Source organism: Phyllostomus discolor, chromosome 7 (genome assembly GCF_004126475.2).
Source record: "Phyllostomus discolor isolate MPI-MPIP mPhyDis1 chromosome 7, mPhyDis1.pri.v3, whole genome shotgun sequence".
NCBI classification, from domain to species: Eukaryota; Metazoa; Chordata; class Mammalia; order Chiroptera; family Phyllostomidae; genus Phyllostomus; species Phyllostomus discolor.
Window position 1 is genome coordinate 95,402,684 of NC_040909.2, and position 21,950 is coordinate 95,424,633.

Below are 21,950 nucleotides of genomic sequence, written 5' to 3' on the forward strand. Positions count from 1 at the left end.
CTTCTGAATCATCTGAATAGTTTCGGCAGAGGCACATTCAAGCTGAACACAAAATCTTATGCAGATTCATTGCTATATTCACTCAGTCATTTTGAATGCAATGGCCACATGTTGGACATGCTCACTCAATGGCAACTACCGCCCCCAGTGACTACTATACTATAGTGAGGTCACCATTGTTCATGCATCTGTATTCCAGTCCAGTCTCCTTGGCTGCCAGATTTCATCAATGCCTTGAAAACCATTCTTATTACGTGAACAATGGCTCTACTTTTTCTGGACAGACCTCTGGTGTAATCTTCCTTTTTCTCCTTGTACTTTTACATTCTAGTCTCTTATCTTCAACTCTTTGAGGAGCTCAAGCTCAAGAGGACCACTTTACTTCCTCTGTGGGTCTATTGTCTGGCAACCAGTTGTGTTCTTTCCCTAAACATTGCAGTATTCAAATGGGCATTTTCTGCTTCATTATCCCCTTTGCTACTCATTTTACCCATTTTTTATATTTTATTTTTCAATTTTGGTTTGCATTCAACATTATTTTTATTAGTTTTGGTTACACAGCATAGCGATTAGACAACCATATATTTTACAAAGTGTCCCCCTACCCTATATTTCAAGTACCCACCTGCTACCATTCATAGTTATAACGATATTGTTGACTATATTTCCTCTTCTGAACTTTACATCCCCACGACTATTTTGTAACTACCAATTAGTACTTCTTAATCTCTTAATTTTACCAATTTCTAATGAGACTATTGAAAATAAATGTTTCAATATATAAAAAAATGTTGGTTTTTCTTCAATGGTCATTAGGTCTAAAGGTTAACACAGAGGGGTGCTGCTTTACTGTGAGAACATGACATTGGTCATCACTGCTCAGCCACAGAGGTACCAAAGTGGGGTGGGAACAACACGTGTAATTGCAAACTGGGACCACTCCACGGTCATTTCACGTTTCTGCTAATAGGTCAAAGGCCGACAGCTGATGGTAACCGATGGTAATAACTTTCAGTTTTGATGACAGTCTTGGCAAGTTACATAAAAATGTGTACTTGATATCTTCCTTGTGTATTATTTCCATGGCTACTCAGGCCCTCAATTGTTTTGTAAAATGATGTGATTATTTACAATACTGGATTTGCATGGCCAAAACAAACAGGTGGTCTGTCTGCTACAAACTGGCAAGCCAGATTGTTAATTGTACATTAATCTCACAGAAATACCTGGTTTGGGGCATAGCATCAATTCATTTGCAAAAAAAGCAATTTTGTAATCCAACGCCTTCTTAAAAAGCTATGTCATTTAGTAAATTAAATTATATGTTTTAAAAGCCAAAACAAGTTAAAATGACATTAGTGCACACATTTTTTTGTCTTGGACTTTGAAGGCATAGCACAGATGGAAACATAGCATCCCACTATTGGTTAGCAAAAGATACCGCTGTGTCTTCCTTTTAATTTTTTAACTTTAATTTCCTATTCTCACTCTTTCATTCTGTTACCTACTCTAGTCACTTTATGTTCTTAAAATGTATGCCTTTCAAAATGTAAAGTTCTGTTTTCTGTTTTTTTTTAAAATTTAGATTGATATATTGTTTTGATCTTGTTCTGATGCTTACTCTTCATTTCACATCATGGATTCTCACTGCTTCTTACTGCAGCCTGGTGTTCCTCTGAATACCATTGTTAACATTTCATTCACATGTTCCCTCAGTAATGAAGCCAGTGAAGGCTCCCTGCTACAGCAAATCATGCTGCAGTGAATATTTTCACATATAGCCATTTGTAACGTGTGATACAGAGTTGTTTCATTCAAAAAATATTTATTGAGTATCTAATATATGCCTAGGCATACGGGGTATACATCAGTGAACAAAAGAAACCAAAAGCTTTGGTGGCCTCAAGGAGTTATCTTCAAGGAGATTTTCTCTGGAGAATGTATCTAGGAAAGGGACTGATGGATTTTATGCATACACATTCCAAATTTGATTTTCAGAATCTTCTCTGAAATATTTTCACTCAAGTAGAAATGTGAGTAATATATGATTACCCTCCCTCCTCTACCCCAAACGTGGTTGGCTCAAATAATTATTATGTATATAACTCTATAAGATTTTGCAACCTGATAGAAATAAAATGACATATTATATCTCTGATTTATAAAAGTTTAATATTTCTACACATATCTCTAAATCATGTGGCTTTACCATGTGTGAACTATTTATAATTTCTAGTTTTTTAGTTTTTCTGCTTTTTTATTTTTAAGCATTTAAAAATATTTTAATCAGTAATTAAGGAAGATAGGGAAAGAAGCTAGAAACAGCACAACAGACCCAGAATAAAAACATAGGAAATAAATAATATAGAAATAATAGAAGGACTCATTGACACAGAGAAAAATGACCAGAGTAAAATTCAATAGAGATGACGTTTAAAAAACACTGGTTCTTTGAAAAAGAAAGCACATGAAATACACAAAACTTTGGTAAGATGCAATAAGCATAACTGAAAGAAGATACAAAATAATCTAAATTCAGAGTAAGAAAATACTAGAGATTCAATAGTGATTATAAATATAAACTATACATCAATAAATTTGTAAAACTAGATGAAATGTTAACATTTTAGGAAAAAACAAAGCATGTCAAATTGTTACAAAAACATAAAAATTTTAATACAAAACGTTAATTAAATTAAAATTAAAATGGTGATTTAAAGCAAAAAACAAAACAGGCCCACATGGCTCAAGAGGTTAAGTTTTAACAAGTTGTTAATGATGAGATATACATGTTGTTACAGAAACTATCAAAACACAGGAAAATTTTTGGTCTATCTTGTTTAATGAGGTTAGTAAAATTATTTACTTCAAAATCAACAAGGGCAGTATATTAAGTAACTTTGTTTTCAACTAGAAAATTCCACCTTTGACCATGAAGAAATAAATTGCTGCAGGAATTGCTTTCACTACAAAACTATAAAATCAACCAAAATATATGAAAACAGGTAGAGCGGGACTGTAATCTCCAAGAAAAGGGAAAAATGAGGTTAGCACTGTGGCTGACCAAGCTTCCCTCCTGGAGGTAGTTTGTAGGCTTCAGCATAGAGAATAAAATCCCAAACCAAGCTCAGCAGTCTCCCTGCATCAAGGAGTCAGCAATTTGAGCTCAAGCAAACCAAGGATCCTGGAATTGTGGGACAGGGTACTTCAAAGGAAGGTCTGTACAGAGAAATAGTTCTGCATATCTGCAGAGGAATCCCTTTGAGACTTGTGCTGAGTACTGCTCTGTGTATACAGGAAACCACTATAGAACCACTAGAAAGTGAGCTGAACAATTTCCTCAGCTTTACACCAGGTTGTTAATAGTCTGCTGCTACCAGCCATAATCAAGAGATCTCATAAGAATGGGGAATTAGATAGAGTTCTCATCCATTAAGGGTCTTGCCTAATAGCAGAACTAATTGAACATGAGGGAGAAAAAGTCTATTCTGAACTAACACAAAAAAAAAACAACAAAAAAATTCTTAAAAGAATCAAACAGATCCTAGTAACTGCATGCCAAAACAAAGCCAAATAGTCTTTAAAATAATACAAAGATGTCCAGCATAAATGAGATAATCTAGAATACAATAAAAAATTACCAGGCATGGCCTTGGTCGAGTAGCTCAGTTCGTTTGAGCATTGTCCAATACACCAGGGTTGCAGATCCCCGGTAAGGGCACACACAAGAATCAACCATTGAATGTGTAAATCAGCGGAACAAAAAATCAGTGTTTCCCTCCTCTCTCTCTCTCTCTGTCCTCCCACTTCTTCTCTCTCTCTCAAATCAATAAACACAACAATTTTTAAATGACCAGACATGCAAAGAATCAGCATAATATGATCCATAAGAAATTAAAAGCAATCAATAAAATAAACTTAGATCAGAGATGATAGAATTAACAGAAAATGACATTGACATAGTTATCATAAATTTGTTCCACATGATCAAGAAGGTAAAGGAAAACATGAACATAAAGGTGAGGAGAAGGAAAAAATGTACAGAAAGGACAAAAATGGAACTACTAAAGTTGAAAAATAAAAAATTGTAAAGCTAGACACTGAAGCAGGTTAGAAATTACAAAAGAAAATATAAGTGAACTAAAAAAAGATGAATCAATAAAATATACTCAAATATATGTTTTACTAAGACTACTATAAAAATGTTTCACATACAGTCATGGGCTCAGTATGTTGTGGAATGGACTGAATAAGACCCTTATTATCTTCTTTACAATAGTGAGTTTGTCACTTACTGTCTTGTTCCCAGGAAATGCCATGCTCTATTAGAAATTAGCCAGGATGGTTGAAACCAGGAAAAAGGATCAAAAGAAGAAAAAAAATTGAGAAAGTATTAAAGGGAAGAACAACTTCAACAAAAGGAAACCTTGGAAAGACTCATTATGGTTTCTTCTTGAATGTTATGACACTGTTATTTTTCTGTTTTTTCTCATTTATTTTTATTGTTGATACTATTATAGATGCTCCCATTTCCCACACTCCCTTACCCCCTCCATTTACCCCCTGCCTCTCTTCTCTCTGGCTATCACCACACTGCTGTCTGCATCTATGAGTTATGCCTACAAGTTCTTTGGCTAATCCCCTCAATTTATTTCATCTTGCCTGGCATTTCCCTCCCTTCTGACAGCTATGAGTCTGTTCCATGTGTCCATGCCTCTATTATGACACTATTATTTGGTAAACAAATCTGAATTTATGGAAGAATCATGCTAGTAACTTTTAGTCTTGGGTGTAGAAGTTTGTTGGTACCAGTTGACAGTAATTTTATTCAGCATTTATTATTTTATGAACTTTTTTAATGTACCTTATAAGAACTACTTTCTTCTTTTAGATTTTATTTATTTATTTTTAGAGAGGAAAGGGAGGGAGAAAGAGAGAGAGAGAGAAACATCAATGTGCGGTTGCTGGGGCAGTGGCCTGCAACCCAGGCATGTGCCCTGACTGGGAATCGAACCTGCGATGCTTTGGTTCGCAGCCTGCACTGAATCCACTGAGCTACGCCAGCCAGGGTGAACTTTTTATACTAATTACTCAATTGCTAATTTGAGCCTATGTACAGAAATGAAAACATCCTACGGAGAAATATGAGTTTAAATTATGAATTCTATTAAAAACGGCTTAAACTTGGATCTTATTATGGGCAAAAAAATTAAGAAAGTAAAAGTCAGAATTGTTCTCTCTGAGGCAGAAAGTTTGCTTAGGCTTAAAAAGATATAGCATATTAATCATACCTGTTTTTATTATTACTTATTTCTTGAAGCAGTTGTTCTGGAGTTCAAAAAATAATAGTGAGTGTTTCTATTTTTGCATTGCTTTCCTGATTTCAGTCTTTGAGATATTGGTAACATAATTATCTGACATTCTGCATTTTTGTTTACCTGGTTTTTAGAGTTCTGTGTATAGCAAATTTGCACTTACAAAATATTTGTTTCCTTAGTGATAACTTGTTGAAAAGAATAAAACTATATTTTGAAGCTTATAATTAATAACAATTATTAAGAAAAAGACAAAAAATCATGCTTTGAAAAAATATTTGAGCATCTTCATAATTACCTTCAAAAGAATGAGCAAATAAACTAATATAGTTTGTAAAGCTAATGAGTAGTCTGATAAAAAAATGCCAAACATTGTAGTACCTTGGAACTAGATAATTCTTGCTTGAATTGCACTATATAGAAATGTGAAATAGTTTAAAATTTTTACCAGATAATTTCTAATTACACAGATATACTTTAGATTTTTCACTTATTTGAACTTGTATCTTAGTAATGTATATTTGTTAATCAAACAATTTCAAGGCAAACATTAAAATTTCAAATTTATTTAAAGAAATTGTTAAGAGTAACACATAATTCATATTTTATTAAGTGGTAAAGGAAGCCAAAATTTGGAAAAATTTTGTTAGGCATTGTGGCAATGGGGTAAAAATAAATTAATTGTGTCAAAATAAGAATGTGTTATAATTATAATTAAAAACCTAAGAGATATTTCTTTTTTAATAGGTACTCTAACAGCAATTTTAACTATTCAATGTGCTTTTTATAAATACAAATTCTTTACATTGAAATTTATAAAAAATAAAGATCATTTAAATAAATACTGTTTAATGAATCAGAAGACTTAATATTGTCAGGCTATTAACTTTGCTGAAATTAATCTATGAATTCGATAGATTTCCATTCCATTCAAAACCCCAGCAAGCTTTTTACATGTAGAAAAAGCTAGTTTTTAAATATATATGGAAATATGAAAGACTTAGAATGCCCACAATAATTTTATAAAAAAACTAAGTTGAAGAAGTTACACTATCTAGCTTTAAGAAATATAAAGCTACAGATATCCAAAGAGTGCAGGATTGGCATAATTATGTATCGATCAAACAAAATAACATCCAGAAATAGACCCACATATAAACACTTAATTTCAGACACTTATCAGGATGATTCAAAAAAAGAAAGTAGATCTTTTTCAACAAATGGTGCTAAAACAATTATTTTTATGAGAAAATAATGAGCTCTAACACCTACCTCACATCAAATATAAAAATACACTCAGCTCTGGCTAGTGTGACTCAGTGGATTGAGTGCTGGCCTGCGAACCAAAGGTTGCTGGTTCTATTCCCAGTCAGGGCACATGCCTGGGTTGTAGGCCAGGTCCCTTGTAGGTCCCCCACAAGAGGCAACCACACACTGATGTTTCTCTCCCTCTCTTTCTCACTCCCTTACCCTCTCTCTAAAAATAAATAAAATCTTTAAAGAAAATTTATTTAGCATGTGTGATAGACTTAAATATAAAACCCAAAATTATAAATCTTCTAATAAGTAAAAATAGAAGTCATTAGATCCTATGTTAGGCTAAGATTTCTTGGATAAGACACAAAAACTACAAGCATTAGATAAATATTAATAAATTAAACTGTATCAGAATTAAAACTTCTGCTTTTTATATATGGAAATTTAAGAAGCAAGCCACAGATTGGGAAAACATATATTTAAAGGTTTGTATCTGGAATGTAAAATTAACTTCTCACTCCACTTAAGAGAAAATATACAAATGACCAAAAGCACATAAAAATGCTCATTAGTCACTAGGGAAATGCAATTCAAAGTACAATATGATGCAAAAAATATATCTAAAAAAGCCACATCATGATATGATTTGGATTATTCCAGTTAAGCAAGGGTGGCTTATCATTAGAAAATGCCCAAATATATCAGGAAAAGCTCAGTAAATAAAGAAAAAAACAATTGTTAATTCCTTTGTAATAAAAACAAAACAAGAAATGAATGATAAAATTAAGACAGAAATTCTTTAACTTAATAAAGTCCAGCTACAAAAGTTTTTAGTAAACACATTTAACCATAATAATAATAATAATAATTAATAATAATTTTGAGGCTTTATTTCTTTTAAGGTAAAAAGCCAAATGAGTTTGATGAACCCTTTTCAGTTAGGGAGCTAGATGAGATTTCTCACCATTGATAAGACTGGGAGCTACTTAAGCATGTTCATTATCTTTGCTTTTGCTCAACATAATAGCATTTGAGTCCTTACCAATAATGCATTTGGGAAAGAAAAGTGATAACAATTATAAAGAAAAAGACAAAAAAGCCCCTCATGTTTTGAAAAATATTTGAGCATCTTCATAATTACCCCAGAAGAATGAGCAAATAAGCTAACACCATTTGTAAAGCTTAATTATTAGTCTGATTTAAAAAATCTTTTTTTCCCTTCCATTGAAGGAAGAAATTTCAGAGGAAGATGGAAAGTTATTAAAGAAGAGGAAGGAGGGATTCCTCTTGTGTTAGGCTTGATTCCCTCTGAAGGGTTCTGAAAAAAGTCTAGATTGGCCCCTGTTTTTAAGGATTTTAAAGACACAGGGATTCACAAGAGATTGGGTGCTGTCTTAAGGTAAATGTGGCAATTGTCTATCTCTTATAATTAATGAAATAAGCAAAGCAGATCTGAGACATCATTGGGGAGGGCATTGTAATCACTCAAAGTGGGTTCCACGTGGCAGTTTACAACTGCAGCACGACCTTGGGTGATGCAATGTTATTAACTTTGCAGCTGGCTTTATCTGTGTCTGCTGTCCCATGCTGATTTATGAATGGCAGCACTGCTTTTTGCATTTTCAGTTAGAGCTGATTTTCACTCTTCAGTCCTGGACAGTTTTTGATTCTTTCACAATTAAAGACCTTAGCAAGATGTTCAGATAGACCTCCTTATAAACTCAATGTCTTCTCAATTCCACCAAAAACTAATAGAAATAAAACTTAAGAAGTAAAAATATATTAAATATCAAAAAAATGGAGAATACACAAAGCTGTTGAAACTACGTGTAATGACATAAAGCATTTAAATGAATTATTTTTTAAATATCTTAGTTGGGAAAACTCAGTATTACAAACATACCAATCCCATTGCACCCCTACAAAATTAATCTTCAAGTTAAAGGATATTCACATCAAGATTTTTAGGGGGAACTTGAAAAGATTAGCTTTAAAATTCATGTAACAAATTTTCTGTAAGTATCTAAAGTAAATTTTTTTAAGTAAACATAAAAGTGAATTGAGGAGACACATCCTACAATGGTATAAAACCTCTGACAAAGTCACGGCAATAAAATATGATCCAGAAAGATGAAGGAGCAGCCATGAAACAGCATAAAAAGCCCAATACAGCTTTATCCATCCATGGGAACTTGATAAATGAAAGAGATGGCCTTACAAATCGCTAGGGAAAAAGATGGGTTATTTTATAACAGTTGCAGAGGAAAATGGCTTATTGTGTAGAAATAAGTAAAGCTAGATCCCTACCTCATAGCATATGCAAATAAAAGTTCCAAGTCAATCAAATACTTAGACATAACAATGAGACTACAAAGTTAACAGAAAATAATGTAAAATTTCCTTGTCTCTTTAAAAAAATAAAGAATTTACTTTTCAGTGGGGTGAAAAGTAAAAATTTTTTATCAAAATTAAGGATTGTTCTTCATAAACCACAAATAAACTAAACTTCCCTGGTCATTTGGTTTGTGGTTTATCATAAAATAAACTGCAATAAGATACTATTTAACAATGGAATTATTTGCATTTCTAATTGACAAATATCTGTGATATATTTGCACACTATGTTTTCCTCCATCAATAGAAAATATGTTTCTGTTATGGATAGGTCACACAAATCATTTTGTATCTGCCAATCTGTTGAAAAAGTGTAGGTCTTATTAATAAAAGGTAGATATTTATCCAAAATAATGACACAAAAAAGTCACAGAAAAATTAATGAGTATAATTGAGACATCAAAAGATAAAAACCTTTCTGTCATTTTAAGATTCATTGGATAAACTGAAAGGAGCAAAAAATACTCTCACTGTCAGTGAACAAGAATTCCTAGCTGTTATTTTGACTGAGATCACTTTTATAAATTACAAACTCCCATAGTTGTATTTTCTATTTTCTTCCATTCTTAAAAGCTAGTGACCCCTTCATTACTGAAATATACTAAAAAGCAATTAAATATGGAAATTATAAGACGACTATCAGTAGAGAAGCATGAGAGCTTGACCTCAACCAGCCTTGTGGGAAAATAATGTGTCTTTTCATTAATTTCTGTTTCATAGAAGACAATGATTACAATTATTCCATAGAAGAAAAATCAAACATTTATACATTTTGCAACTTTCACCCTTATTCGCAAGGATGTTTTTATCTTTTGTCATGCTGTTCTTAGCTTAAAGCCTCCTATTTCTTTCAGAAGAAATACTTGACAGCTGATATTTTCTTTTTACTTCTACTTCAACTGCTAATTGCATATTTACAATCCTTCAATCAAGAGGAAAAGAGAAACAGATTAGAAAAATTTTTTATCTGTCAACAGAGCTATGTACTATAATGAAACATCTACTCATTAAATATAGAAAACTTCGTGGCATCAATAATAAGTGTTATAAAGGGCACCAAGGTATTATTAATTCTGAAGGAATGCAGGACTATAAAAACAATAAGTCATTTTGACAGTTCCTGTGAAGACTATTACCAAATGTTATGTTTACTTGACTAGCTCAATTTATAAAACAAGACCCACCAAAAAAAATCTACAGTTTAATCATTTGAGATGTGCTATTATAAACAACTACTAATGGACTGAAGCTTTGCCTCTCTTCTTAATGATTGAATTGTGACTGCATTGTTAGAAATTAGGGTAATTACCACTGTGAGCGGTTTTGTGCATTTTAAGAGAACCTTAAATCAATGAAATAAAACTGTAGAACAGATTTAATGAGAGCATAAATGTTTATTTTTAAGTCAAATTAAGCTAAAGATGCAAGTCTCTTTAAATACAGTATATGATTATCTTTTCAGGGAGAATTCACAAGGTTTTTGTTTATCAGGCAAATTAAGGAACAATAATGGGTTTAAATCCCCAAGCATAATCATTGATTAAATCTTTGTATATCTCATGAAAATTCAATTCAGGATCCTAGGAAATAGTATTTTATATTTTATTGGATTTTATTTAGTTAAAAGGAAAAATAGTTGAAGGATTAGCTCACCTACAGATCACCTAAGAGATTAGATGATGGATTGGACTATAGTTTAGGGAGAGATGCTGTTTTTTAAATTTTTTGGTTTTTATTAACTTACATGGAAAGTAGACTTCACTAACATCATTGGCCTTTTAACAATTTAATTTGTTCATTCTTGCATTCTTTCTACAAATACATGTTGAAATCTTTTCCATGTATGGGCTTTTGTAAGCAGTAAAGGACAAGTATTGCACTTAAAAATATATACTTGATTTATAGTCCTATCAATTGACTTATAAAACATTTCATGACATTTATATGCATGTGTTCATCCATAGATGTGTGTGGGCATGTGTGGGTCTATATGTATAAACCCATGTAAGCATGTGTGTCTGAATGGTGTGTGTATGAATTCATGTGAAAATGTGTTTGAGAGTGTAAGTGTGATACATATGTGTTTATATGTATGGGTATGTGTGCATGCGTAGGCAAATCATACACAATTTTAAAGTAAAGACAACTTCAGCAAAGTAATTAAGAAAAGATAAATACATCTTTTGATGATTTTACAGATGTGGTCCTATCAGGCTCCTACTTTAAGATGATATCAATAACCCATTAAAAAGGAAAAGAGGCACAAGGAAACTTCTGAAAGTGATGGATATTGCCTTGATTGTGGTGATGGTTTAACAGGTGTATGCATATGTCCAAACTCATCAAATCATACACATTAAATATGTGTAGTTTTATTAGAAGCAGTTGAAAAAATAACCAATCAGGAAAGGTGTTAGGGGAGAGAGCAGGATTCTGGAAAAGTAATAAAAGTGTTGATATCATAGTTTTTGGAACTTTGTGAATTTATACATACGCCACCAGCATATACATACACCACACAAACACATTCACATACAAATACATTTAAAAAACAATGAAAAGCAAATTGAAAATTTTTGGATAATATTTTAAACTAAGCTAAGTGACCAGGAATCCCCAATAACCCAGACTATAAAGAGTAAAATAAAACCATTAACTGTCATAAGTCCCTCTTGGTATAGCTTCTGTGCAGAAGGGGCACAAAGGGAACATGGAGAATCTGATAGGTCAGAAAAGAAGAGAACTCCTAAGACACAATAACTATTCATTGGAATATTCATCAGGCCCATTAGAAAATGCTGAAATTGGAAGTTCTGCCCATTGGGTAAGTGCAATGAGATTTCAAGGGGCTAGAGAAGCTAAGCCTACATGAACTCTAGGAACAGATAAGCAATGCTCCTTTGTAGATCAAAGACAAACAGAGGAGAAATAACTGTGAGTGGAGTTAAAATTAAAAAAGGATGGAAGAAAATGGAAACAAAATAAAAAGTTCTGATAAAAACAGGAAAAGGAAATAGAGGTAGGAAAACTCAAAAAGCAAGCAGCATATTTTTTTCTAACATTACAATGAAAAATAAATCAGGGAACTTTGAAAAGTCAAAAATGCTAACTGGAGAACAGATAAATCTCCCATGCAAAAGAATTTAAAGAATTTTGAGTACATATTCCACCTTGAAAGATGTGGACTCTAACTGTTGGCTCAGTATGGCAACTTCCTTCTAAAAATTTAGTATGGAAAGGGCAGAAAAAGAATATATTTAAGTGGAGCAATTCAAGAAACATTATCTCAGCCAGGTGATTGAGGTCAGCATCATTAATAATAAATCATAGCCCTGACTGGCGTAGCTCAGTGGATTGAGTGCGGGCTGCAAACCAAAGTGTCGCAGGTTCAATTCCCAGTCAGGGTACGTGCCTGGGTTGTAGGCCATGACCCCCGGCAACCACACATTGATGTTTCTCTCTCTCTCTCTATCTCCCTCCCTTCCCTCTGGAAAAATAAATAAATAAAATCTTAAAAAATAATAATAATAATAATAAATCGTGATACTATATTGTAGTTTGGTATGATGTGATGAGAATAGCACTTTGCCTCTATGATTTTCTTCTCAAAACCCATTAAATAGTCTAAACATGAGAAAAACAAAAGACGAATTGCAATTGATAGGCATTTTACAAAATACTAGACTAGGATACCTCAAAACTGTCAAGGTCATCAAAAAGAAAAACGAATTTTAAGAAACTGTTGCAGCCAAAAGAAGGTTAATGTGACATGATAACTAAATGTAATGTGGTGTTCTGGATGGTATATTAGAACAGTAAAAAAACATTAGGTTAAATGAAAAGAAAGAGAAAGAGGGCCAACCCAAGCCGTTTCCAGTAGCTTTTTCATACAAACAGCTGCTCTTGCCTCATGCTTCAAACTTTCTTAAAATCTCTCAAACAAGCAGCATCTGGCCTCTGCTTACCCCATACTTCCAAGTGGCCCCAGGCCTGGCACTAGCAGCAGCTAGCCTTGGTTCCAAGCTTGGCTTTTCCTGGGCATCCCCAGGCCCTGCAAAAGTAGCAGCCATCTGTAGATTGCTCTGTAGTTCCTGACAGCTGGTCCCAGGCAGAGTACAGGTGGTGGCTGACTTATACTTCCCAGAAGGTCCCAGAGCCTGTGCATCCAGCGGATAGCTGCAGACCACCCCAGATCACCACCTTACCACCACCATGAACTATACAATCTACAGGTACCAATGCCCAACTGAAGCAAGTCCTGCTCCATGAGGTTGGCCCCTGCAGAGCAGCTCTTCCTCTGCAGTCAGAACTGGTCCTTATAGCCAATTGGCCTTGGGGGGCTGGGGGGTCAATCCCTCCCAGTGATGCTAACAGCAATCAAGACTTAACTACAATAGGACAGTGCACAAAGCTCACATGGGAAGTGCACTTGGAGCACCCAGGTCTGGTGACTAGAGAGGCTGCACTACTGGTCCTAGAGAACAACTACCACCAAGTCCAGGAGACATAGCGGCTCTACCTAATACATAGAAACAAACACAGGGAAGAAGACAAATAAGACAAAGAAACATCCCAAATGGAAAAAATCAGGATAATCCTCCAGAAAAATAAGTAAATGAAACATAGGCATACAAACTACCAGATACAGACTTCAAAACTGGAATTATTAGGATGTTCAAGAATCTTAGTGAGAATTTCAACAGCATATAAAAAGTACATGGAAACCATAAAAAAGAACCAGTCAGAAATGAAGGATACAGAAACTGAAATGAAGAATAAATTACAGAGAATCAACAATAAAGTAGATGAAACAGAGAATTAAATCAGCAATTTGGAATATAAAGAAGCAGAAAATGACTTCTGACCAAAATGGCAGCATAGGTAGATACACTGTGCCTCCTTGCACATCCAAAAGAAGGACAAGAACAAATTTAAAAACAAAAACAACCAGAATGGTCAGAAAATCGAACTGTATGGAAGTCCAACAACCAAGAAGTTAAAGAAGAAACATTTATAAAGACTGGTAGGAGGGGTGGAGTCGAGCAGCTAGGGTGGAGAAGCAAGGTGGCAGCTGGAGGACCAGGGTGGAGGCGGCTGGTGGAGCGGGTGATCCCATATTTGCATGCAAATAAACCAGGAGGAACAAATGGAAAGCAAGACAGACCACGCAACCCAGAGTTCCAGTGCAGGGAAATAAAGCCTCAAAACCTCTCACTGGAAAAACCTGTGGGGGTTGCAGCAGCTAGAGAAACCCAGCCACACAGGAGAGTTCGTTGGAGAAATCCACAGGGTCCTAGAATGCACACAAAACCACCCACCTGGAAATCAGTACCACAAAGCCACAATTTTTGCTTGTGGGTAGTGAAGGAAGTGACTGGAAGCCAGCCAAGAGCTGAGCAAGTGGCATTGTTCCCTCTCAGACCCCGCCCCCACACACAGTGTCACAGGGCAGCAACTTGGGTTGCCCTGCCCCGAAGAGTACCTAAGGTTCTGCTCCTTACTATATAAGAGGTGTACCAAGACAAAAAAAAAAAAAAAAAAAAAGGCCCAAATGAAAGAACAGATCAAAGCTCCAGAAAAAATACAACTAAGTGATGAAGAGATAGCCAACCAATCAGGTGCACAGTTCAAAACACTGGTAATCAGAATGCTCACAGAAATGGTTGAGTATGGTCATAAAATAGAGGAAAGAGTGAAGACTATGAAAAGTGAAATAAAGGAAAATGTATAAGGAACCAAGAGTGACAGGAAGGAAATTGGCATTCAAAACAACAGTTTAGAGCAGAAGTTAGAAATAAACATTCAATCAAAACACAATGAAGAAACAAGAATTCAACAAAAGGAGGAGGGGCTTAGGAACCTCTGGGACAACCTCAAAAGTTCCAACATTTGAATTAGAGGGGAGCCAAAAGGAGAAAAGGAAGAGCAAGAAATTGAAAACTTATTTGAAAACATAATGAAGGAGAACTTCCCCAATCCGGTGAAGGAAATAGACTTCCAGGAAGTCCAGGAAGCCCAAAAAGTCCCAAAGAAGTTGGACCCAAGGAAGCATACACCAACACACATCATAATTACACTAGCCAAGTTTAAAGTTAAGGAGAGAATCAGTAAGAGAAAAGGAGACAGTTACCTACAAAAGAGTTCCCATAAGACTGTTAGCTGATTTCTCAAAAGAGACCTTATAGGCAAGAAGGGGCTGGAAAGAAGTATTCCAAGTGATGAAAGGCAAGCACCTACATCCAAGATTACTCTGTCCAGCAAATCTACCATTTAGAATGGAAGGACAGATAAAGTGCTTCCTAGATAAGGTCAAGTTAAAGGAGTTCATCATCACCAAACCCTCATTATATGAAATGTTAAAGGGACTTATCTAAGAAAAAGAAGATGATCAAAAATATAAACAGTAAAATGACAACAAACCTACAACTATCAACAACCAAACCTAAAAAGAAAAACAAAAACAAAAGCAAACTAAGCAAACAACTGGAACAGGAACATAATCACAGAAATGGAGATCATATGGAGGGTTATCAGCGTGGTAGGGGAGGGGGGAGAATGGGGGGAAGGTGCAGGAAATAAGAAGCATAAATGGTAGGTACAAAATAGACAGGGGGAGGTTAAGAATATTATAGGAAATGGAGAAGCCAAACAACTTCTATGTACATCCCATGGACATGAATTAAGGGGAGTAATTTGGATGGGAGGGTGGTACAGGGCCAAGGGCAATAAAGTTGGAAAAAAATGGGACAACTGTAATAGCATAATCAATAAAATATATTTAAAAGGAAAAAAGCAGCAGAAAACATCCAATCAGAAGAGCAAAATGAAAAATAATAATTAAAAAATGAAGACAGGATAAGGATGCTCTGGAACAACTTTAAGCATACTGACTTTGCATCATGGGGGTACCAGAAGGAGAACAATGAGTCCAAGAAATTAGAAACCTATTTGAAAAAAATGACAGAAATTTCCCATAACCTGGTGAAAGAAATAGACACACAAGTCCAGAAAGCATAGACAGTCCCAAATAAATTGAACCTAAAGAAGCCTACAGAAAAAAAATGGCATAATTAAAATGCCAAAAGTTAAAGATAAAGAGAGAGTCTTAAAAGCAGCAAGAGAAAAGCAGTTAATTACCTACAAGACAGCCTCCATTAGCCAGGGGTGTCAAACTCATTTTTACCGGGGGTCATATCAGACTCATGGTTGCCTTCAAAGGTCCAAATGTAGAACTCCTTGCCCCTAGATAAGGAGCAGTTATATTTATACAGTCCTAAAATTACATTTGGCCCTCCAAACATTACAAGAAATGTTAAAGGACCTTCTTTAAAAAGAAGCAGGAAAAAAAGATCAAATATATAAATACTAAATGGCCATAAAAAACAAAATCTTACCATTTATTATAGCAGGGGTGGACTATAAAATTTTTCACTTTTATGTAAAATCTAAAGAACGATATAAAGAGACCAAGAAAATAAGAACAGACTCATAGATACAGAGCACAGACTGTTAGTTGGCAAAGGGGGAGTATCAGAGGACAGGGTGACAAAGAGGAAGGTATTGAGAAGTACAGATTGGTAGTTACAAAATAGAAATGGGGATGTAAAATACAGCATAGGAAATGTAGTCAATAATATTGTAATATCTATGTATTGTGCCCATTGGGTACTGAAAATATCAGGGGGAACATTTTGTAAAGTATATAATTGTCTAACCACTGTGCTGTGTATCTGAAACTAATACAAAATAATATTAAGAGTAAACTGTAATTTAAAAAATTTAAATTTTAAAAAGGAAGAGATCTGAATAAAGTATGGACTTTAGTTCAAAATAATGTATAAACATTACTTTACTAATTATTATAATGGTAACATACTAATGTCAAATGATCATAACAGGAGAAACTAGTAAAGATATATGAGAATTCTCATATTTTCATAAACTTTATATAAACTAAATAGGTTCTAAAAAAAGTATTTATGTTTATAAAAAGTTAACTGAGTCAAATCTCACTTGAAAAGTTCACAAAAACTAAATTCAAATATCTGTGAGCCTGAGCTATAAAACAAATCCTGACACTTTTGAAAAAAAGGTAGAAATCATGCAACGTCTGCTCTCGGTTCATAATGGAATAAAACAAAAATCAATAACAGATGCACAGCTGGAAAATCCCAGAATATTTAGAGATTATACAACACCCTTCTAAACACATGAGTCAAAAAAAAAAAAACTCAACAGAAATTTAAAACTCCTTTGAACTAAATGAAAATGAAACAACACCAAAATCTGTGAGATACAGTGAAAGTGGTGCTTAAAGGGAATTTTATAGCACTGATTTTACATTATCAGAAAAGAAGAATAATTTAAAATTAATAATCTTACCTGCTATTTTCAGAAACTAGAAAAAAGAGTAAATTAAATCCAAAGTAATCAGAATAAAAGAAATAAAACTTAGAGAAGCTTTACATCTAAAAGCACTGTTTTCCAGTAATTCTCCAAAATGACGAACACACAGGGAAAGAGATGTAGCACCCACTCTACGCATGTTCTCTAGGCCTTCTGGAAAACATGCAGTTGTTACTTGGGCCACATGCGTGAGAATGTTCAAGAAAGGTTATATTGTAGAAATCAAGGGAAATCAAGGGCACTGTTCAAAAGCAAATGCCTCACAAATGTTCCCATAGAAGAACTGGAAGAGCCTACTGTACAGTGTCACCCAGCATGCAGTGAGCATTGTTGTGAATAAGTTATGAGCAAGATTCTTGCCAAGAGAATTAATGCATATATTGAGAGTATTAACAACTCTAAGTGCCAAGATAGCTTCCTGAAACATGTGAAGGAAAATGAAGGAAGCCAAAGAGAAAGGTGCCTGGGTTCAGCTGAAGCGTCAGCCTTGTCCAACCAGAGAGCACACTTTGTGAGAACCAAGGGAAAGAAGACTGAACTGCTGGAACACATTGCCTATGAATTCATGGCATGACAAATGTAAAAAAAAAATACCTCTTTATTGTTTTAAAAAAAGAATTAGAACAAAAATCAATGAAATTTAAACACAAAAATCAACAGAAAATTAATTAAACAAAAGCTGGTTCTTGGAAAGGATCAATAAAATTAATAAGCCTCCAGCCAGTTTGCCTTAGAAAGCAAAAGAGAGAACATAAATTATTAACATCATAAATGAAAGAGGGAACATCACTTCAGTATAAAGATTAAAAGTATACTAAAATAATACTATGAATACCTCTATACCCACAAATTTGATAACCTATAAGAAATGGACCAATTCTAGGAAAGACACAGCTTATCAAACTCACACAAGAAATAGGTGATCTAGCCCTGGCTGGCATAGCTCAGTGGATTGAGCACTGGCTGTGAACCAAAGTGTCACAGGTTCAATTCCCAGTCAGGGCACATGCCCCCAGGCCATGGCCCCCAGCAACCGCACATTGATGTTTCTCTCTCTCTCTCTTTCTCCCTCCCATCTCTCTCTAAAAAATAAATAAATAAAATATTTAAAAAATAAGAAAGAAAGAAATAGGTGATCTAAACAAGCCTAAAACTACAGGCATATATTGTTTTATTCCACTATATTTTATTGTGGTTCCCAATTACTACATATTTTACAAATTATAGATTTGTGGCAACCCTAATGGACTGAGACTATTGGCAAAATTTTTTCAATAGCATTTTCTCCCTTTGTGTCTCTGTGTCACATTTTGGTAATTCTCACAATGTTTCTGACTTTTTCATTATTATTTTATTTGTTATAATCATCTGTGATCAGTAATCTTTAATATTACGAGGGCAAGACCTGGGTTGCAGGCCATGGCCCCCAGCAACTGCACATTGATGTTTCTCTCTCTCTCTTTCTCTCTCCCTTCCCTCTTTAAAAATAAATAAATAAAATCTTTAAAAAATGATTAAAAAAAAAAGAAATTGAATCAGTAATTACAAACCTTCCACACTCAAAAAAACTCCACCACATACAAGTGGGTTCACTGGGGAACCAATTTCTATTCTTTTTCAGAAGATAGAAACAGAAGTAACACTTTGGCCCTGTTGGTATGGCTCAGAGGATTGCACACCAGCCTGGGAACCAAAGGCTCACGAGTTCAATTCCCAACCAGAGTACATACCTGAGTTGCAGGCCAGGTCCCCAGTAGGGGGTGTGGGAGAGGCAACCACACATTGTTGTTTCTCTCCCTCTACTTCTCCCTCCCTTCCCCTCTGTCTAAAAAGAAATAAAATCTTTAAAATAAAAGAAGTAATACTTCGTAAGACTAGTAATACTATGAGACTAGCATTACCCTAAAACCAAAACCAGACAAAGAACAATCAATAAAAGAAAACTATAGACCTCTATCTTTAATGGACATAAATGCAGAAACCTTCAATAAAATATTAGTAAATTGAACCCAACATTGTATAAAAAGAAGTATATACCACAACTAAGCAGTATGTATTCTAAGTAGGCAAGGCTGTTTCAATATTTGAAAAGCAATTAATGTACTCCATCACATCAATAGGCAAAAAAAAAAAAGAGTCAGAGAAATTATATGATCTTATCAGTAGTTTCAGGAAAAATTGACATAAATCCAATAACCATCATAAAAACTCAGTTAACTATAAATACAGAATTTTCTCTACTTGAAAATAGATAGCTATGAAAAAACACCTATAGCTAACATCATGTTTAACAGTGAGAAACTCAAAATTTTCCCATTATGATCAGGAACAAGGCAAGGATGACCCTTTTTATCACTGCTTTTCAACATGATACAGGAAGTAAGTACTAGCTAATGCAATAAAAGAAGAAGAAATAAGACATCAATTGAGAAAGAAAAATAAAACCATCTTTGTTTGCAGATGACTTAATCATCTATGTAGAAAATTTAAGACTCAACAACAACAAAAACAAAAACTCATGGAAAAAATAGGTAATTATAGGAGGGGTATAAGATATAAGGTTAAAATACAAAAGTCCATTGCTTTTCAATATATCAGCAGTAAGCAAGTGGAATTAGAAATTAAAAACACAATACCATTCACATTAATGTCCTCAATATGTAACTTTTATCTAACAAAATATGTACAGAATCTACATGAAGAAAACTAAAAAATTCTGATGAATGAAATCAAGAATTAAATAGAGATATATTCTATGTTCATGAATAGAAAGACTCAATATTGTCAAGGTGTCAGTTCTTTCCTACTTGATCTGTAAATTCATTCCATCCCAATCAAAATCCCAGCAAGCTGTTTTGTAGATACTGACACACTAATTCTAAAGTTTAAACAGACAGCCAACCCTCTGTTGGGCTCAGAATAGCCCAGAAATAGACCCAGAATGACCCAGAATAGCCAACACAACACGGAAGGAGTGCTGGCACTCCCCAACTTCCAGGTTTACTAACACTGCAGTAGTCATGACAGTGTTGGCAAAGAACAAACATATAGATCAAGGAATTGGAATAGAGAACCTCTAAATAGACTTATATAACTAGAGGAAATTAATATTTCACAAAGGAGCAAAAGCAGTACAGTAGAGCAAAGATAATCTTTTCAACATATGCTTTTGGAACAATTGGATTTAACATGGGAAGGCTTTTTTCTGCATCTGGTGATTCTCATTTGTCTCCAGCTCAAAATAATTACTATGCCCAAGTGGTATGTTTTGGGGTGGCATATTCTGGTCCCCTACAAGAAATAAAAAGATTGAGGAAAAAGTGAAAAATATTGGAAATAGACCAAAACATCTAACTGAAGAATAGATAATAGAAAACACTGAAAAAAACCCCACAAATATTATGTTAAAATTTAGGGGAACTTTCCTGAAACTGAAAAATAATAGTGAAAGAATATAGCACATATATGACACTATTGAGTCAGCACAAAGAGTACCAATGCAGATTCTAGTGAAATTACTAGATTTTTAAAGCAAACAAACAAACAAAGAAAACTTTGGGCAAGTAAGCAGAAAGAGCAAGGTACTGATTAAGAAAATTATATTATCATCAGCCTGTTTAATGGCAATACTTTACATCAGAAGGAAATAGATTTAAACACTTAAAATACTGAATTTTAAAAAAAAATGAGCCAACAATTTTTAACCCTCAATATTTAAATTTTCAACCAGAAAATTTGAACTTCTATCAACATGCAGGAAAGTCAGCAATAATAATGTCCCAATGAGTGTTTCCTGAAAAATTAAGTAGAGAAAAAGATTTAGAAACCAAAATGAGTACAGACATTGACATAAACATTAACAGTGAACATTAACTACGTAATTGTTGGTAAATTTAAGGACAAATGAGGATTTAAATAGGGTGTAATGTGTAATTGCTCCATGATCTTCAAAACCATGTATATGTTATATAAGCATAAAATGGGGTGAAGTAGGGAGCTCTTTTTCAGACCATTTCCATGTAATAGATCACTATTGTTTTTCTGTGTTGTGATTTAATGTGGAATAAAACATGTGTAATCATCATACCCTCTGAGCCTCAGAACCAAAGTTTTGGTATAGAAGAAAGGTAGAAAATGTAATAAATGATGTTATATAACCAGTCTGAAGGAGAATCCAATGATTAATATGACATGTCAAATAAAGAGATGGCCAAGCTTAAACTATGTTAAAATCTAGGACACTTTGAACTTTGGAACTGGGAAGTGGGCGCTGACAGGAAAGCTCCAAGTAGATGTCACATTTTCTGGTCAAAAAACCATGAAGGAAGGCCCTACAGAACAGCGCATGAGGGTAGATCACCATTTCTTTCATTCTTGTTTTACAAAACCAACCTTGCTTCGGGCAAGCCCCAGTCCTGAGTCTGTATGCCTTTGGTGTCGGCAGCGGAACTGACAGCCTTGCAAGCACTTAAATCTCAGAGAAAAAGAAATCTTTCATTTTGAATAGAATAAGTAGGAAAGGGGCCTCCTGTGCACCAAACTCATATTTTTTTCTCTTTCCTATATTGATTTGCCCCA